Raw genomic sequence first — 22,315 nt, forward strand, 5'->3', positions numbered from 1 at the left:
TGAAGTGAGTGGGGAGGGGACATAAATCATTACCTAGATGTCATTTCAGCCAAAACTGAAAGGTCTTCTTAACTGTTCCATGTGAAGATTTCTTCAAATTGCGTAAACACATGCAGCAAATCACCCGACCACCAAACCGGTTGTTATACCTGGAGAATTCCACCACTGGTTATCCTGGGAGGGGGAGGATTTAAACTTGTAGAATATGCAGCAATGGTACAATACAATAGCAGAGTTGGAAGGGACCTTGGAGGTCTTCTAGTCCAACCCCCTGCCTAGGCACGAAATCCTATACCGTTTCAGACAAATGGCTATCCAACATCTTCTTAAAGACTTCCAGTGATAGGCATTCACAACTTCTGGAGGCAAGCTGTTCCACTGATTAATTGTTCTAACTGTCAGGAAATTTCTCCTCAGTTCTAAGTTGCTTCTCTTCTTGATTAGTTTCCACCCATTGCTTCTTGTTCTAGCCTCAGGTGCTTTGGAGGATAGTTTGACTCCCTCTTCTTTGTGGCAACCCCTGAGATATTGGAACACTGCTATCATGTCTCCCCTAGTCCTTCTTTTCATTAGACTAGACATACCCAGTTCCTGCAACCGTTCTTCATATGTTTTAGCCTCCAGTCCCCTAAATATCGTTGTTGCTCTTCTCTGCACTTTTTCTAGAGTCTCCACATCTTTTTTACATCATGGTAACCAAAACTGAATGCAGTATTCCAAGTGTGGCCTTACTAAGGCATTATAAAGTGGTATTAACACTTCACATGATCTTGATTCTCTCCCTCTGTTTATGCAGCCTAGAACTGTATTGGCTTTTTTGGCAGCTGCTGCACACTGCTGGCTCATATTAAAATGGTTGTCCACTAGGATTCCAAATCCCTCTCATAGTTACTACTATTGAGCAAGGTACCACCTATACTGTACCTGTGCATTTTGTTTTTCTTGCCTAAATGTAAAACCTTATTTTTTTTCACTATTGAATTTCATTTTGTTAGATAGTGCCCAATGTTCAAGTTTGTCAAGATCCTTCTGTGTCTTAAGCCTATCTTCTGGAGAGTTGGCTATTCCTGCCAGCATGGTGTCATCTGCAAATTTGATGAGTTCCCCATTTATCCCCTCATCCAAATCATTGATGAAGATGTTGAAGAGTACTGGACCTAAAACAGAGCCTTGGGGTACTCCCCAGTGAAAGCAATAGTATATATACATAACAGAGTTTTAACTAAATTTAAGCAAAATTTACTTCCACACATATATAATTCCATATATTATATACTATGCAGTAAGGTAAATGCAAGCACTTAGAGTAAGGATTCTAAAGTCTTTCTTGACAATGCATTTTTCTTTTAAATTATTACCAAAAAAAAGAGTTAATGCAATAGGCACCATGAGAGAAAACGATCATCTCATCTCAAAGTTCATCAGAGAAGGTTGTTTATTTTAACAATTATTTATAAACCATCCCCCAAAGACTTGATGTATTTTAGCATAGTATACCAATTAAATCCATCAAATAAAAAATAAGTTTTCTTCTTTCCATAATCTATCCTTTCTAATAATATTTAAAGGCTGCTTGAAGGTAAGAAGCATTCCTTATTTTGAAAAGCAAATGTTTCACAAGAAGTGACAATTACTGCTTCACCACCCTACCTTCCATGGGGAGAAAACCTTCAATATTCCTTCCCTCATATAATGAACGGAGGAAACCAATTCTGGTCAGGATAGATCAGAGGTGATATTCTACCTGTTCAGACCTGATCCGCCCAAACCAGTAGCGGAAATCACAGGTGACTCCGCCCACCCATGCCTGGCTCTATGGCATCCCATTTAGGCCCTTTTTTTGCATTTGCAAACCGGTAAGGAAGGTAGGTGTATACCACCCCTGGGATAGATGGTGCTGTAAGTACCCATGTGCCAACTCTTATAAGCATTGAAGGAGACCACCAGCACCAAATTCAATTTCAAAGTACCTGAGTAGCTAGTACAGCTTCTGTAACATGACTGTTATGCTATTAAATTCTCTACTTCCAGCTTCTGAGTTTTATTATATATATATTTCGATTGCTTCTCTGATTATACGGTTGTTGAAGTGTTCGGTCTTGGTGATAGTTCTTGTCTTATTGAAATCAATTTTATGTCCTGTGGCTTTGAGGTGTTGGACCAGGGTATAATCAGAGAAGCAATCGAAATAGAAAAATGCCCACACAGCATGAACAGGCGGGATGATACCTCCCGCCTGCCAGCCCTTTGGAAGCCTGCCCTTATTAACAAACGAATCCCAAACATGATGAATGAGACCAGGCCCACACCCACAATAGCCACACAGAATATCACCAAAAAACATCCACAAAGAAAACAGACAAAAACACAAACTGATGAGGAGGCACGACCCAGAACCAGAAGCCAGACTGCAAAAGCACAATCAGCCTCTTTAAAACCCCTCCTACCCTCACATGAAACACAACCCCCCAAAAATCAGAACAGAACACACCTCCAACAAATAAAGACACACCTCCACCTAATCAAGACACAGCCAAGCCCCCACCCAATCAGTTTAATCCCCTACTGGCAGTTAAAATTTAATCCCCTACTGGCAGTTAAAATTTAAAAACTTAATCCCCTACTGGCAGTTAAAAGGAACAAACAGCCGAGATCTCACACTACTCCTGGAAACACCAAACCTGAAGTAGTCTGAAGCAGCCTGAAGATGACGAATGAGACTTCGTCGAAACGTCGCCAAGACATCTCCAATTCTACGCAGGAGAAAACCCGAACAACTAGAGACCTACATACTAACACCCGCGAAAACCTCAGAAAACAAACAAACAAACATACATACATACATACATACATACATACATACATACATACATACATACATATATATATATATATATATATATATATATATATAATTTTTATTTTTAAAAAAAGTTTTGTCATAGTGACAAACAATACAAACCCTAAGTTAAAGAGAAGAAAAATTGAGAAAGTTAATAGAAAAATGGGGGAAAAAAGCATACAGAAGTAGAAAAGAGGGGAAAAGAAAAAAAGAATGTATAAAGAAGTGGATTCTGGCCTTCTTAATAGCATTCATAAATACGTTTGTATTTTACCTTCTCTTGCTCTAAGGTTACATCAAAGTTTCCTTCTTTCCATAATCTATCCTTTCTAATAATCAAATCCATAAATCATCAAGACATTACTTTTTTCGTGATGGAGGAGTCCATAAGGGGGTTTCAGTCATTAATAAATGTAGTCGTTAACCTTTCCCTAAGCAAACAAGTTAATTTTGCCATCTCTGCTAAATCTGTTATCTTCATAAACCATTCCTCCAGTGGGGATATTTCAGCATTCAAGTTTGCACATATATATTTTATATATGATCATGATCATATTTAAAAATAATCTGCCATGACATTTTTCTGGTCTTTTGTCCATTAATCACAACAACAAAAATGTTCTGGTCTCAGTTGAATCTAAATCTTTAAAATTATTTGTATCAGTATATGTATCTGAACTCAAACTTTTCTGACTTTTGTACAAGTCTACTAAGCACAATAAAAAAATCTACATCTACATTTCCAACGTAAATTTGAACTAGCTTTGTACATTGTGGATATTTTTTTTCTCAAGTCATACACCAACAGTGCATCATTTTATTAAAATCTATCTTTTAGATGATGACATAATGTGAATTCCAGTCCTTTCGTTCACATTGTCTACAATTCCAACAAATATGCAATGTCCAAATTTCTTAGCGCATTTTATCCTATACTTTTTTGCTTGTTCAACCTCCATTTCAAATTTAAGGCAAGCTGCTAAATTTTATATCGTTGAAGATTTCAAATTGTCTTTGAATCAGCCCCATGTAGAGCATATTCCAGTAGTGTAATTGTAAGATGGTAATAGAGAATCACTATTGCATAGTCATACAGGGACACACAATTATAGCACAACCAATTTCAATAAGCTTTAAAAAGTAGGATCTCATCAATAGAAATGTTCTGGTCAATGGAAATGCTGATAAACTAGTAACTTCTGAAAAATAAATTGTGAAAAATATAACCTCAGAGCAGTTCAACCTCAGAAGAAATGGGGATGAAAGTTTAAGAAACCATTGTGGATGCAAAGGGAACTTGCAATAGCAATAGCAGTTAGACTTATATACCGCTTCATAGGGCTTTCAGCCCTCTCTAAGTGGTTTACAGAGTCAGCATATCGCCCCCACAGTCTGGGTCCTCATTTCACCCACCTCGGAAGGATAGAAGGCTGAGTCAACCTTGAGCCGGTGAGATTAGAACCGCTGAATTGCAGATAACAGTCAGCTGAAGTGGCCTGCAGTACTGCACCCTAACCACTGCGCCACCTCGGCTCTCAAATACACAGATTGAACTCTTTTATTTGTCATTTCAAATATTACTTGTATTTTTAATTCAAATTTTAATTCTGTTGTTAGCAGCATGTAATATTTTTTAAAGAAAAGTAATATAAAATATTATAAATAAATAAAGTGCTCCTGGCTTATGCTTTGCTTCTGAAATAACTTAAAATAAATATATAAACATTTCTTTCTTTATATATGTAAAAAATTAATGGGGGTAATAAAAATAAAATCAGTCAGATCACGGAAGCATCTCTGTGAAATTTAGCATGCATTGAGACTACGTTATTAATCCCAAATGGATTAAGCCTTTCTAGAGGATCTACATGAATGAGACATGTTGGATAATAAGTGAAAAATCTGGTTCTGCTGCTTCTGAATCTCTAAGAAGTTTTTGCTACATCCCACCATGGTATCTTTGCTACATCCTTTGGTTTGACTGGAATCAGGCTGCATATTGTGATGATGGCTCCTGTCTACTTTGTCAGAAATGCTGGAGGATATCTGCTCAGTTTTCTAATCTTTTATAACTATATAAGGAAACATACCAGGGCTGGGTTTCGGGGGTACACCTCGGTACGCGCATACCCATTCATCAAATTTAGGGTGTCTTCCAATACCCGTTCTTCTGGAGGCCGCATACCAGAATGCTCCCTCCCATGGCCTGCTCCCTTGCTCGCTCCCCCGCCCTCCCAGTTGCCGCTCACTTGCCCCACCTATCTGCACCAGACTTGCCCCACCAACAGTTACCTCGTTACCAATAGGGGAAATCCATGCAGAGGGAGGAAAACGCATGCATTCCCACTCCTTCCATTGGAACGAGGCAGCTGTCAGAGAGAAGAAGGCAGCGCACACCACGTGGGCTTGTCCAGCACCCAAAGAAGGAACAGGAGGTGAGGATTCGGCTGTTGCACAAGCCCAAGGGCACGCGCTGCCCTCTTCTCTCTGACAGCCGCCTGGTTAAAGCCATCCCTGTGGTGTTTTTTTTCCTGGGGGGCTATGCAGAACATCCCAAGACTGATGCCACCATATCTGCCCTCTTCAGGGACAGGTCTTTTTCAGAAGGACAAGGTCCCGCTGGTCCCCCTCACGTTCCTCATCTTTCGGCCATGGCCCCATGCCATGGAAAACATAGGCATGTGCACACCCCGCACAATTACAACCCTGGAGAGGGAAGAAAGAAAGAAAAGAACTTATGACCATAATTGAGCCCAAAATTTTGGTTGCTAAGCAAGAGCGTCGTTAAGTGAGTTTCACCACATTTTCCAAGTTGGCCACGCCCACCCATTCACATGACTTCTGAGCCACTCCCACAAAACAGGCTACACTTACAGATTGGATTGTTAAAAAATTTGAAACCCACCACTGAAACATGTTTTGCATCCTAGATTGCTTGAGAAGTCAGGGAAAGGCTTCCTGGGAAAATGGGAGAAGGCATCCAAAAGTTTAAACTGCAGTTTTGTTTTGTCTTTTTAATGAAAACAGGTGTCAGATGTATTAACCCATGATAATTGGTTTATCAGTTTTGATTATGGAATTACTTTTGAACAATTGAGAATTAGAAGTAAGCTGCCATATATTTTGTTTTTAAATCAGCTAGATTTGCTTAGCCACCCGTTTCCTATTCACAAAATAATACATTAATTGTAACTCTTAGATTTTTCTCAATAGGCTCTTCCTGGGGGAAATTCTTTTTGTTAGGCATCCCAAGCTTTCTTTAGACATAAGAATTATTCTGTGCACTTATCAGTGAGGAAGATGTCATAGGCTGGGTTTTCTTGATTTGAGGCCAAACAATTCATTTATATTTACATGCAGATAGACGCCCTCTGTCTATCTCCTGCAGGCAAGTTTATTTTGATCTTTTTAAAACCCTTCTGATACGCTTTCACTGGCTTTTGTGAATGCTTACTCAGTGGGAATTACACATTCTAAACAATAACAACAAACCCAAACAATAAAATCACTATATAATCTCATAAACAGTGTTGAGACAAATGTCTGAGCTCAAATATTACAGTGCCTTGCCCAGGATATGAACAACAGTAAAGGTTTTTACTGTTTTTTCACTGGAGATTTTTAAGAAGAGATTGGATACCCATTTGTCTGGATATATATTTGTCTATATTGGGCTATATTTGTCTGGATAGGATATTCTACTTGAGCAGAGGGTTGTATTCTGTTTGTTTACTTATACGAAAGTAGCTCAGTAGGGGGCTGGTAACCTTGTGTCTTCCAAATAGTTTGGGCTACAGATCTCACAATTGCTTGACTTAGCCAAGCGGTCTGAGGCTGATGTATTTAATCCCAGAATATCTGGGGGTCCCTAATTTTGTTTCCCTTGATTTTTTCACTGGCAAGCTTAATTACTAAAATAGCACCATATATCTTTGGAGAGAGAAAAATACTGTGCTTTTAAACATGGCTTCAGTAGTACTTTGGTTTATATTAACAAGTATGTCTTATTTAAACTTCCAAACAGGGAAAACAAGATCATGTAACAAGATCACCTACTTAGGCTATAGAATTTTAGACTTAAAGTGGTAGGATTACACTTTTGAATGGTCCCTTTTATATGTTAAAAACAAATGAAGCCATTAAAACAAGGATTTTTATTCAATTGAGAGACAAAGTTCTTCACATAATTGTGTTATTGCTTTCCTGAGCTTTGCTTTAACATAATCTCTTAGGAAACTTGTGATACCTTGAAAACCTTTCAGTTTTTTGTTCAATCAGTAACCCAAACTACACAACAAACAATACCTTGGACAAAGCTTTGTTTTACCACAAGCCAAAGTTCCCATATATTGTTCAGCAAATATAAATCAGTACTTCACCACCACAACTTCTGGAAGCACCCTTCTCTATTTCATCCATTATTTACTGTAATGTATCTTGTTTAATATGATAATCACTTCTGTTCTCACTATTAAAGAATAAGAAAGGAAAGGCATGGTAATGCCATCTGCCGGACTCACCCCAACAGTTTTGAAATGTAGGGAAATTAAGAGATAGTACAGTGTAGTGGATAAGGTGCTACACTAGATGTGGAGAAATCAACAGTTGTCCGGAGTCATGCATGTGATATGGACAGCCATATATTTTAATAAATACATAAAATGTTCAAGTCTACCTTCAGCCATGGAAACTCATTTGGTGATCATGGGATATCACATGGCTTGGGGGGGGGGGCTGGATGAGGGAGTGTTATATTTACATGTCTTTGAGCTCCTGGAAGAAAAATAGGATATAAATCCAATAAATATATTTCTGATCTATCTAATAACAAATCTCTGGGATAGATTACAGCAGAACAATTTTAAAAAAATAAACAATCCAGCTAGACTGACAATAAATAAAGTCCATAATCTCAGAATATGTAATTTACAATTCATGCTGGTTTAAAAATTCAAATAATCTTAAACCTTGCAGTGTTAAAAATGTTTTGCAAATTTTTACTTTCTCCAAGTGAAAATAGGTTGAGGTTCCAACAATCACAATATACAATTATTTCATCATCTATATCAGGGGTGTCAAACTCACATTGTCATGGTGGCATCACCTGACATATTGGGAGCTTTTTCCCCTTTGTGAAACCGGGCGTGGGTGTAGCCACATGGGCATGACGCATCCGATCTGTGGGTTGCGAGTTTAACAGCCTTGATCTATGTGATTACCATTCAGTGATATCCAGGTGTGTTCCTGGTTAAACAGAAGAATTACTCTCATAACAGCTGTATAAAAATTGTTGTTGGAACACACCTGTTCTCTTTACCCTAGAAAGCAAGACTAAAGCCGATTGATAAAAACTGAGAGAAGCAAACCAGAGACTTTGAAATTGGTCATCAATGCTTAGCATTTGGGAAAGAAAGGACAGACATGCAAGTTAAATAGTAGCATGCTGCAATTCAACATTAACATGCTGAAATAATTTGTGCTTTTATTTAAATAACTTTTTAATGTTTTAATTACCATATTGAACTGTATAAACATCCTTCTTTTCCACTAGTACAAGTGGCCACCCAATATGCAGGCTCAAAAGGATCTTATCCAGTGTTTTTAAACCACTGTGCCGCGGCACACTAGTGTGCCGTGACATAGTGTAAGGTGTGCCGTGGGAGAATTACTTTATATATAGTCAATATAGGCACAGAGTTAAATTTTTTTAACATTTTCTAATGGTGGTGTGCCTCGTGATTTTTTTCATGGAAAAAGTGTGCCTTTGCACAAAAAAGGTTGAAAAACACTGATCTTATCTATCAGTATGGAAAGGATTTCCTAAGGATATTTGGGAACCACTGATCAAACAAATGGACCATTCAACAGAAAAACCTACAGAGAGTTTTAGTGATATTGCTATTTTTCTTTTATGAGTAGGGCATTTCTTAGAAATCAAGTCTTGAACTGGTTCTGGGAACAATAAGAGACCAGACTGAAATAAATAAATTCAGATTAAATCCTAGCAAAATGGAGGTGTTGTTTCTCTGTAAGCATTTAGGCTACATAGAAAATCAGTTCTGTTGGTTATTCTAGATGGGATTAACTCCCCCTGAAATGACTGATCCATTCTTTGGAAGTTCTCTTGGAACAGCAGGTGGAAGATGTGGTCTGGGAGACTTTGGTCCAACTTCAGCTGGTGCACTAGAAGCCTTGGTACTGGTAAACCATGACAGTGGTGGGATTCAATTTTTTTTACTACCTGTTCTGTGGGTGTGGTTTGGTGGGCATGACATGGCATGGCTTGATGGGCATGGCAGGGAAAGGATACTGTAAAAGCTCCATTTCCTCTTCACTCCAGGGAAAGGTTACTGCAAAATCCCCATTTCCTCTCAATCAGTTGGGATTTGTGAGGCAGAGAATAAATGGGAGTGGGGCCAGTCACAGGTGGTATTTACAGTTCTTCAAACTACTCAAAATTTCCACTACCGGTTCTCCAGAACTGGTCAAAACCTGCTGAATACCACCTCTGAACCATTTCCTCATTATCAGATGACTAAATTACTGCAACTTGCTGTATCAGCAGCTGCAACTAGTCCAAAATGCAGAAGCCAGCTTCTGTGGAATCCTCTACGCCCATCTTATAGTGGTTTTGTTTTACTGGTTGCCAGAAGCTTGCAGTTCAAAGAGCTCATTATTTCCAATGGAGGTTCACATGGTATTACACCAGGATAGATCAAGGGCTACCATACTAAGCATTATTCTGCCTGTCCAATGCAGACACCTAAGGATCATCTTCATGAGAAAAGGAATGTAGGCCAGAAGAGAAAGCTTTTCTGTAGCTGCTGCATTATAGAATATGCTACTTTCCATTTCATGGGTTATTCTTTTTTGGCCAGTCTTTGGCCTGAAATAAGGAAATATGCAGAAACAGAAACAGAATGAAGAGGTGCAAATCTCTTTAAAGGTCAACAGAAAATCCTTGCTTGATTCAGGAATGAATGCAAAATCAGGGTAGGAATAATTTCCAATAGCTGCGTATATTCCTGAGTTTTTAATTATTAATGACCAGAGAGCGATAAATACATCTGAGAAGGCCTCAAAAAGTAATGTGAAAAGAATTTCAATTTAATTTGCTGGATTTTATCTGGGAATGCTTTAGAGAAGTCTAAAAGTTTTCCCTTTAATTAAGTTGTCTGAAATGCCATGTTGACTTAAGAAATAATTCCTTAACTTTGGAGAACTTTTTGAAAGTGCAAAGTCATTTGTCTGATTTAAAAATAAATATTATACAGTACAGTGTGATTTTAACACTGGGAAGGAAAAGAAGATTATACCGTGTATTTTTATTTTATAAAGAAATATTTCAGAGACTTGTCATACATGTTTAAAATATTTATTGCTATAAGAAAGCTTGTGCCAGCAACAAGGCTTCATAAAGAATACCAAACTATGGAAGTGGTTTAGGCAGAAACAAAAGAAAAATGAACTGTGACTAAAAGCAAAGTTTTGAAAATATTCATTCTGATCAATGAGACAAAAATCAAACTTGATTTGTTTACTGTCTTTACAAAAACTTTATTATCAACTAGAAAGGACAAATAGCTTAAAACTTGTTGAACTGTTTTAAGGGTTGCCCAGCAAAAGACAATTATAATTATAATGGATTGTTAAGTCTTTCCCCCAAATACAGAGTTCAAGAATCTTTGTGCAAGCTCTTAAACACAAGAGTTTGCACAAAGAATAAACACTGTTTTATTCTGTGGTCTAGCATATAGGTTGCAAGAGTAGATTTGCTAACTTTGTTGAATAAAGACAAATATAAGGAACAGCAACAATGATGTTGTTCAACAAACAGAATTCCGGATAAATCAGTTCAAGTAAGATTTTAGTTGAATAAGCTCTTTGAATAAGCTCTTGGTTTTAGCATATGTTCATTACTGAAAAGATGTTTGGAAAGAGTTTATCTGGGATGTTCACAGGCAAGTTGTAAATATATTCTCAAGAGCCTGGAAAAGAAAAGGAAAGCAGGTTTTCAGAACATGGCAAATGAAAAACAGATAGACATTTCAGCCTCACTTCTGAAGGGCAGCATCAATATAGCCATTAGGGATTCTGTCAGAAAGAAGTTCAAAAAGAGACACCCACTGTAATGAATGAGAACTTCATATATTTGTTTCCAAGATTCTGTAAACTAATCTCCTGGCGGGGGGGGGGGGGCATTAGCACAAATTAATGAGGGGGTATAAACATGCTTCGTTGTTTGTGCACTGGTGTTAGGGCTTGTTCCCCTCACCCCAGTGGTGGGTTCTGGATTCTGTACTGGTTGGAATGGCCCTGGCATCACCCACGTGGATGCGCACAGAGCGTGCATGCATCGTACTTGCCTGCAATACTTCCACAAGCCTTCACGGGGCTCCAGCTGCTCGGCGGAGCATCACGCAGGCATCGTATGCACCAAGTGCATGCGCAAAAGCACCAAAAGCTTAAAGCACAGGTAAGGAGCTTGGGCGGGCAGGTGGGCCCTCTGGAGCACCATACCGGAACAATACCCAGTGCTCCGGGCAGGAACCGGTACGCCCGTACCAGGGCATACCGCCTGCAACCCACCACTGCCTCACCCCCTTCTTCCTGCTCTGAGCACCTATTCTGTTATGTAAAATGTGCAGGATAAATAAAAGCTGGTCTGCCTAGGGAAACTAAATGTTGCTTTGCTCAGTTATGAATTTTTATACTGAGTTATGAACTCAATTATGAACTCCATATATAATATCCTAGGTTTAGTCAGCAAATCACACATTATCTAGGGGCTAACTGCTTGCCTAATTACTCTTTGTAGAATTTTTTAAAATGCTGTTTTGTTCTCAGTGGTTATGCCTAGGTGGGATTAAATGGGACAGACTACTCTGGGAAACAAAAACTAGATTTCATCAGATGCTTATAAGCAGCAGAAACTGGTTATCAGATGCTATTGTGCTACATGAAACTTTTTTGATTCTTTACTTTCACATTAACCATTAGTGTTATCATACCAAGAACTGTAGGTACAGTAGTGTATACTTTCAGAACAAGATCTAGGTTCAAGGTTACTCAACATCTAGGTTGAGTAAACTTAAACATACTACATTCCCTTCCCTTAAGCCATGAGTCTGGCCATAGAACAAACATTCCTAGAAAATAAGAAATAAGAAAATTTCTTATTCTGACACTATCCAAGGGAAACTGCAAGATATGTAAAATCTGTCTCATTGCCATTACCTTGAAAAGAAATCTGATAATCAACAATGATTTGAAAACAGAAATGAGAGGCAATGTGGAGGGTGGCAGTGGGAACAGCACCTTTTATACTGATATATTTTCTGTTGATTCAAGGATGGATGCAAAGCAATATAACTCTGATAACTAATTATCGGTGAGGTCCACAGCAACCCACAGTAACACCAATGGGATGACACATGCACAATGATGTAATTACAAATGCTACAATAAAGTACTGCCATCAAGATGTCTGACACAAGAATATAAATCAAGGTATTTGTGTGAGTATACCATCACACATATTTTGAGGTTTGCCTTGTCTGCCACCCCCAAGGACTTCTACAGGAGATAAAATTCACACACTGTAAAGATATGATGAGAAATGTTGTGGGGTCCCCGGAGGAAGGGCAGGAGATATATACAGTAAATAATGAAGGATATGTTGTTTGGCACATCATTTTGGCTGCAGCTATAACTTTCAATCAATCCAGAATTGTCAAACAGCTGTATTATTTACAGCAGAAGTTCATAGATAAGGGCTGTGTTTGTGTTTGCCTTTCACTCCACATTAAATCCTACTTTTGAAAGTCCATGTTTCCTTTTCAGGAATCATTAGATTTTACGTAGAACCAATTTCAGTTCCGTATAAAATGTACATTCCTTTTCCTGTCCAAGGAACTGAAATATTCAATTCATCCTTCAATGTTCAAGTTATAGATTAGTTCTAGCTCTGGTATGTTTCTGAATCATAAAATACTACTATACTAAACAAGTTGATGGCTATGGTATAAAGCAACTGAATTACTACTTAAAAATTATTTCTTTAGACAAAGTTAACACTTTGGTTAGGCAAAAACCACCTTTTTAGCATTTAAAACAAGGCCAATTTCTATAGTTTCATCAGCTACTTTTTTAATGTTCTCAACAGTAAACAGTTTCATATGTCATTTGAGGAGACCTTCTTAATTTTAAAAAATCAAGCTATAAATTTAAAGCAAAAGGGTTCTTTTAAAGAATGACATCATTACTTTGTTTATAACAATAAAATGATATATACCCTTGCCATCATTATTTATATTATACAGTAGAAATTTCAATCCAACTATCTTTTGTCTACAATGTAATGTAGATAAGAAATGTTAAATTTGATGTGTATATGTATGAGTTCTTTGTAAAATTAACAATTCCACATAAATGATCAATGCTTTAAGGAAAGAACTATTTTAGGAAGAAATATAAAATTCATGTGGGAACTCCATCAAATTCCAGAGATTTAAACAACACTACTATGTGGTGTTCTCATCATTGGAGCTCCTTCAAAGATGGATCAGAAACTTCCATTGGTAGGCTATATAACAGAGTGGGAGAACTTTCCTATTTGATGTGTCTTTCCAAAGACTGAGATGGGTTGTAAAGTTATTGCCTTCAATAGCAATAGCAATAGCTTGGAGACAAGGGCATATACAGACATATCTGATCATGCGGAAGGCTCAAACTGGGCACACATGCTAATCCTCTGTTATAATTTCATCTTTGAAACTTAATATGAGTACAACTCTAAACACAGTAAAAATCCTGGATCGTGCAAGAGTTTTCTAACAACTTAAGTGCATTTTCCCATCAGCCCATCAGTTGAGAGTCTGGAGGTCATAAAGATGGCACTCTAACCAATTTGAAATTTTCCAGATGTTAAATTAAATATCTGAATAGGGCTAATGGCTCCAACATATTAAAACCTCTTACTTAGAAAAAAAGTATGTGCTTCTCATTACAGAATTTAGGAAAAAATGAGAAAAGTTTTTGTAATTTCACATACATTTCATGAATTATGATATTTCTGAATAACTTCTACTCATATTAAATTGCAGCAATGTGATTTTTAATATTGAGATTTAATATAATTATGTTTTCAATTATGTTTATTCATATAACACCTTAATATAGCAGTTACTCAAAGTTAATTTTAAAATATATTACTGTACAAGTTAATACCTATACCTGAGCACTTATCACATATATAGAAATACTATAAAGGAATAAGTTTGCTCATGCCAGCTCCGGTTTTAAATTACATATCAAGTTTATGACACCCAGATTCCATACTGCTTGTAGATATGTTGTGGCCCAGCAGGAGCCGTTGGAGCTGCCACCAGACTCCGACAGCAAGGGGCCCTATGAGTCGGTCCTGGAGGATGTGAAGGACCCTAGACAGGGTTCCAACTCCGAGCAGGGTGCAGAGAGACTGGTTGGCCACCAGGTGGCGCCTGAGCCTTGGATCAGTGGGGAGGAGACAAGGGAGAGTGATCCAGAAACCAACAGTGAGTTATTCCCGGATGCACGCCGTTGAAGAGCTACTCGGTGTCAAGAACAACTACGTAATAACAGGAGGTAATTACACTCAGCTGGTGATCATTAGGCTCCTCTCCAGACTATAAAAAAGACTGCTTGTGCCACGCCCTTCTTGCAGAAGTCAACACTTTGACTAAAGAAAAACAAACTTGGCAGGCTGGATTGCTGCCAGAGTTTGTCTGAATTGCTGCCAAAGTTTGTCGGCCTTGCTGCCAAGGACCTTATCTGTTTGTTTACTTGGCTTTCAGCCACCGAGAGTCTGGTCTTGTTATTAAAGGACATTCTCATTAAGCGTGTCTTGGCTTTTGTTACTGGACGGAGGAGGGGGTCAGAACACAGATATATATAAATGGAGAGAGGGAGAGGAAGAGTGAGGGAGAGGTAGGGAAGAAGGGAGAGAGGGAAGGAATGAGAGAGAGAGAGAGAGAGAGAGAGTGCAGAGATGGCAAAAGTGAGATAGTGACATAATGTGTTATAATACCATTGTACAAATAACAGAAATTATGTAATTTGCACAATCATGACACATGTGTACTGTTGTGGTTTACACTGGAACCTATATTGTCATATTATCTTAAGCCATTATGGAGTTTGCTTGGATTTGGTTAGTGTTTTGTGTGAACACTGTCACAGCAAAGTATAAAAGATGGTCTAGCATGCTATACAAAGTCCATCAATTAAGGTTTGTTCTAGAAATTGTGTGTTTAAAAAAACATATCACACCACTGGTACCCAGCACGTCATCCCATTTTCTACACACATACATATGATTTTAGGAAGTAGTGTGACTGGAGAATTAGGATGTTTTATATTAATTGAATTCATGTATGAATACACAGGTTGAGTATAATCAGAGGTATAAATCCATTGCTTAATGTTAGAAGGTTCAGTCTTTTCTCATTTGGAAGCTATCTCTCTCTTTCTCTCTCAGACTGCATTTTACATAAACATCTAAATTATCCTTAGACAGAAGATAATTATTTCTCCTTTTAGAAAACCAAATGACATTTCAACTATTGAAACAATTTGCCAGCCGTCTTCCTAGTTGGTGAGCAGGCTGATCATTAAGAAACATTAAGTATTCTTTCTTATACTATTAACCCTTTTTTACCTAAATCTCAGGTCCCTCTGCAGAAATAAATTAAGAAATTTAAACATAACTATAATTAAATCGCAAGGGCTCAACCTTTTAAAAAGAAAAGCTGTTGGCAATTTCATATTTTATATTCTGCAAATCCAATTTTTAATAACCAAATGTTCCTACTTTTGCAAGCAAAGTTCTACAAAGTGAAGTGTAACAACTATCTATTTTAACCTTTAATTAGGCTTGACTCCTGTGCTGATGAGCTGATGGATAAATGCCCTCCATCTTGATCTGTCGTGGCTGGAAGATAATCCTTAGTTCTTCCAAGAATTCCCAGCATGATCTCTGATCCTCCAACTGTATTTATTATTGTGTAGTGGACTTCAGTAGGCAAGAACCAGATCAGAATAGCTGCAACAGCTTTTATTGACTCAAAAATGGAACTGAGGAACTTCAGGCAAATACCTATGATTTATACTCTAGGCCCACAGGGCCTTAACCAGTCATGGAATTAGAAAAAACCCACCCAAATATAAATGTTCTACATTTCCCTCCAAAACAGTCGGGATCATCTAAAGGTTAGTTTCATTTTAGCACAGTTAACAGTTAGGGTCATCTATAGGTTAGTTTCACTATATCACAGTATACACAACAGTATACATTCAATACATAACATTTATGGTCTTCCTCTTCTACTTCTCCCAATCTTGCTTTTTATTGTTCTAATATGGGGGTGGAAAAAAAGAGAAAATATATTAAAAGGATTAAACTACAAAAATAAACAGACACCCCCCCCCCAAAAAAAAAACATGATATATTTCACAGATGAAATCTTTCAGACTGTTTTTTAAAACATTGAACTCTGTCCAAAGTAATAATTTTATCAATCCTTTCAATGTATCAATAGAGAACTAGTTCTTAAAGAAAAAGTAGCATATGAACTCAGTTTTCAAACCCAGATTTTAGACAATATACAAAAGTAAAAAAGTTCCAGTAGGGTCATGGTAGCAAAGATAACTTCCATCTTAAATTATTTTTCCCCTCTTCATTACACATGTTAGGATTGGTTATCCAACCTTATATCCCTGTTCTTTTTCTATGACATGCCTATACAATTATCATTTTTCATTCCGTGTGTGATTCTATTCTTTGGAAGATCTTTAAAGAAAAAGAAAAGCTTGCTTGTTAGAAATTAGAACAATGATTTAGTAATTTGTACCAGTCTTTTCCAATCTCTGGGTTACTGTCTTGATTCATTGTTGTTGACATAGAAATGTTGGCAGTTTAATTGCCTTTTCTCCTGTAGCTTTAAACATTTCAGTGAGTATTTCATCTCTATCGGGTACTTTCCTATTTGACCACTCTTGTACTTCACTTTCAAGCAAAATCAGTTCCTCAGTATATTTTTCTCTATAAAGCTTTCTATAATCATTCTATAATCTCATGTAAAGGGAGACAATATAATATTTATTTGTTCCTTAACCTTATTTATCACATTAGATCTATTTCATTATTATTCTTTTCTTATTCATTTTACTGATTTTTTTCAAACAATTTTAGAACAACTTTAATTTTTCTTTTATAATTATTTTCATATGTATGTTAATTGAGATAGCCTTCCTTATCGGTTCTTGTTTGATGCTGAAAGTCTGGATTTGATAATCATATGTTGTTGGTGCCCAAGGCTTTCATCCTCCATTTTTCCTTGGCTATATTATTATAGCTTATTCTGAAAGTCACCTAAAACTTACCTTAGCTGAATTTTTGGGAATAGCAATAGCATTTAGCCTTATTTACTGCTTCACAGTGCTTTACAGCCCTCTTTTTACAGAGTCAGCATATTGCCCCCAATAATCTGGATACTCATTTTAACAACTGCAGAAGGATGAAAGTCTGAATCAACCTTGAGCCTGGTGAGATTCAAACTGCCAAATTGCAGGCAACTGGCAGTCAGCAGAAGTAGCCTGCAGTACTTCATTCTAACCACTGCACTACCATGGGAATACTTTTTTCTGCTTCAATTTTCAAATTATGTCTTACCATAATTCAGTTTTCAGCTAGTATAAATTAAGTATATCCTTTACATTAATCTTATATTCTCTGTCCTCCAAATCAAATCTTGCTTGTGTGACTATTGTTTTATTTTCTAAATCTTAACATTTATTATGATGTTGAATTTGGATTTGAAAGAAAAAAACAATTAAAATGTCATTAACCACAACTGGGTTTGCCATACCTGGGGGAGGGCCCCAGGGCTGGTGGGCAGTGGAGTGACAAAGGTTGCAGAGGCGGAGCCGACATACAGACAAGCCAAATCACTGCTGATAGCAGCTGGCTGAGATCTGGTCAGTGATCAGCTGTTTGGGGTGTGGCAACTGACAGTGCAAGAGCCGGCACACAAAGGAGTGGGGAGCCAAAGGACAGTTTGGCCCAGCCGACATTCAGCTTTTCCACCGATGATCAGCTGTTGAGGGGACCTGCGGACCAGCCAGCAAGCACCTCTGGGAGTCTGCCGGCAATCAGCTGATTGGACCTGACTGCTAGCTAATTACCATGGTGGCAGGAGTTCACAGCTCTGAACTTTAATAGGCGCTGGAAGGCAGACACTCCCAGCACTAACTTTACATTCTGTTTTGTTGTTTGAAACTCATTGTGTGCCAGAGTCCGGCTCATTAAATCCAGTAAACCTCAAAACACATGGAGTCTGGATGCTGATTTAGGTCTGGAGCTCGGACTTTTGAGAACAACTTTGTTCCCTGGTGGGAGAAAAAAACTGCAATCAAAGTATATCTGTGCTTGAGTTCTTCATCTTTTGCATTAAGGTTAGTTTCCATTAAAGAAGGTAAATGGAGCTGTATAACTACTAGCAGTTTCTAAAATATATTTGAGAACCCCTGCAATTAGGAAAAATCTCCACTTGGACCCAGGTCATCCTGATGGAGCTACATCAGAATAAAAGTCTCACCCTCTTTTCTTCAGTAGCATATACACCTCTCTTCTTACAACATAACTCAGTATCTATGGCAGAGTCTAGGTTGCCTCAGTAAACCAGTTAACGTGATAATGATTTTCTGAAGATGGGAAGATTATGAACATTAACCAGCCGAATGCCCTTCCCATTCTCAGTTTTCTTTTCTTCCAAGCTGCAATGCTTCCCCTGCTCTTTAACACTTGAAGTACAATTTAATCAACTTCCAAGGCAAAATGACTAACTCCAGTGAGAAGTCTGAAGCATTCAATACAATAGCAGTACAAAAGATGTGCAATTAACTTAAAGGCTATTTTTGTGCTTCTGGTGCTACACTTTTATTTTCAGAATAGCTTAATTAAAGTTTTTGATATAAAGACAGCTACTTCTGGTCATGTTTTTCAGTGCCTATTCTCCTAGAGAGAAAGAAGGGAAGATGAGAAGAAAAGAAATTTATCAGGAGTTTGGCTGCTTGGCTCAGTTTGTAACAATATAGATGTTTAATAATGCAGCTGTTAAAAAGAGTAAGTATAAGAGAGGAGCTGTCCCATATAATTTTCCCATCTTCATAAACGAGTTACGTTATCAGTGTGGTCTATCCAACAAAAGTGGTAGTCCATAAAACCAGTTATGTAACAAAAAGCTTCTGTCACAATAAAATGGTAGCTTACTCTGTGACAGAAATAGAAAAAAGGGGATGGAGAAAGATTGATCCCAAAATGCTACAAGACACCCACATTCATTAAAGTACCAAAGGAACAGAAATTTTTATATTAGCTTATAACTTGCTTGGGGACCCACAGTATTAGCTAAACCATCTGGAAGGACAGGACTATGATTTCGGATGCCAGGAAGGAGTTAGAAAACATAATTAAAGCAATAATGCCTACCAATTTTTTTTTTCAAAAAGACTCTCATTCTCCCCCTCATCCTCCTCTTTTCTCTCTTCTTGACTTTAATGGCAAAATGAGTGTATTTATATTTCTAAGTGAAGCTAATAGCTAGCCTGATTGTGTAGAGTCACTCTTGAAATCAGAACCTATTTATTTTATCTATTTATTTATATTTAATTGTTATTTTATTTAGAAATTTTTATAACTGCCAACTCACAGTGACTCTAGGTGGCTTAGAAACAATAAAAACACAGCAAATAGATAGATGATAGATAGATAGATAGATAGATAGATAGATAGATAGATAGATAGATAGATAGGTAGGTAGGTAGGTAGGTAGGTAGGTAGGTAGGTAGGTAGGTAGGTAGGTAGGTAGATAGATAGATAGATAGATAGATAGAGATAGAGATAGAGATAGAGATAGAGATAGAGATAGAGAGAGAGAGAGAGAGAGAGAGAGAGAGAGAGAGAGAGAGAGATAGCAGTGACGTGCAGTCAGGGGAGGCAGGGGAGGCAGAGCCTCACCACTGTCATCATGAAAAGGAAAAAAAATGTAAAAGGAAAAAGGCAAGAGCTGAGGTCAGGCTGAACTAGTTAGCAATAGCAATAGCAGTTAGACTTATATACTGCTTCATAGGGCTTTCAGCCCTCTCTAAGTGGTTTACAGAGTCAGCATATCGCCCCCACAGTCTGGGTCCTCATTTCACCCACCTCAAAAGGATGGAAGGCTGAGTCAACCTTGAGCTGGTGAGATTAGAACCGCTGAACTGCAGATAACAGTCAGCTGAAGTGGCCTGCAGTACTGCACCCTAACCACTGCGCCACCTCAGCTCTGTTGCTGCCAGAGTCACCATGGATGACTCTGCTTAGTGCTTAACTGTTTAAAAAAGCATCTAAAAAAGCGCCCTCTACAGGAGGAGGCAGGAGAATGACGTGCCTCATCTAATCTGACTTTAGGCGTTTTATGATCACTTGAGCAGAGTTAAGCAAGGGTTAAAAGCACAAAAATTCCTGGGCAAAGGCTGGAGGGAAGTGCTCTCCCTCCCCAAGTGTAGTTTGACTGCAGGCAAAGCCACATTGTCTTTTCAAATCTATAATCAGTGAAGCTGGGCTGGATCCTTCTGGGGCTGGGGGAAAGTGTGTGTGCTCCAGTATGGCTCTTTGACTGGCTTCCTGCCTCCTCCTGTGGTCTCCCTGACTCCTTCCAATCCAACTTTGTGTGTGTTTGTGTGTGTGCTTGTTTGAGAAAGAGTTTGTTTGAGTGAGAGAGGGAAGGAGGTAGGAGAGATAGTCCAATCCAACTTGTGTGTGTGTGTGTGTGTTTGAGAGGGGGGAAGGGAGGGAGAGAGGGAGGAAGGAGGGGAAGGGAGAAGAAAAAGGAAAAGAAAGAAGGAAACTTATTTCGCAAAGGAGAAAAACAAATGCTGTCGCTTTAAATCGGAACTGAGCCTGCCTGGCTGGGGAATTCTGGGAGTTGAAGTCCACAAGTCTAAAAAAAATTGTGTCAGTGCCTCACCAGCCATAAACCTCACTGCATGTCATAGATAGATAGTAGATAGATAGATAGATGATAGATAGATAGATGATAGATAGATAGATAGATAGATAGATAGATAGATAGATAGATAGATAGATAGACACAGATAAATGTCTTGCTATACAAGACATTAATCTCCAGTTCTAAGTTAATGTAAACCAAATTAGACCCCTTCTGAATGCAATCTGTCTACCTGAATGAAATAGTTATATGCAAGAATGCTGAGAGATAACAACTATATACATATTCTTGTATTAGATATGCAAGTTTATATGATGATTTCATTGTATTGCAATGGAGAAGAGGGAGTTGAAGGGTCTTAGAAAAAGTGCCCTTCTCTCTTTTTTGTCACCAGGATGACTAGGTTCCAGTCCATCCTCTACTCAGTCAGAACCCACGCTTTAGAGTTTGATTTTATTTATATCAACTGATGGGACACAGTGGCTCAGTGGCTAAGATGCTGAGCTTGTCAAACAGAAAGGTTGGCAGTTTAGCGGTTCGAATCCCTAGTGCCACATAACGGAGTGAGCTCCTGCTTCTTGTCCCAGCTTCTGCCAACCTAGCAGTTCGAAAGGACATAAAAATGCAAGTAGAAAAATAGGGACCACTTTGGTGGGAAGGTAACAGTGTTCCATGTACCTTCAGTGTTTAGTCATGCCAGCCACATGACCACAGAGGCGTCTTCGGACTGCGCTGGCTCTTTGGCTTTGAAACAGAGATGAGCACTGCCCCCTAGAGTTGGGAATGACTACCACATATGTGTGAGAGGAACCTTTACCTATATCAACTGATTCATAGTCTGGTATACAATTCTACCACATCCTTAAACTTAACAAAATTCTTGCACCCACTTAAGCATAGCAATTGTTTACTTAAATCTATTTTGTGCTAGTTTAGCTCACTTTGTATCCTAGTAATGAACCTGTTTGGATAAGGCTAAACCTCTTTATTAGGACTAAATTCTTCATGATATCCTTCGAATTCCTTTGGATTCAGCCATCTTTTACAAGAGAAATGTTTAGCAAGCACAGTGGCAACTGCACCAGTTTATTATTGATCATGTTAGGAGATATAAGAGTCCTAGAAACACTGTTGACATCACACCTGCTCTTGTTATCTCCTTGAGGGGGAAAAGGACACTTCTCTCTTTCTATAGAACAAGGCCAACTATTATACATTCAGTTTAAGTGGTTGTTGTACATTGTGTCAGGAATCCCAACAATAGCAATGAAATATTAGCTCTACATTGTAGTTGGGAAAGGGCAAGATTATTGTGATTGCTTGCTAACTTTAAACCACATACTCAGAATGCTATGGTAGCTGGCATTGCATAATCACCTAATAACATTTTAACTAACTAGCACAGTAAACCTGCAGCCACCATAAAGTTCAAATTCCATACAGC

The sequence above is a fragment of the Thamnophis elegans genome, chromosome 4 (assembly GCF_009769535.1).
Source record: "Thamnophis elegans isolate rThaEle1 chromosome 4, rThaEle1.pri, whole genome shotgun sequence".
NCBI lineage: Eukaryota > Metazoa > Chordata > Lepidosauria > Squamata > Colubridae > Thamnophis > Thamnophis elegans.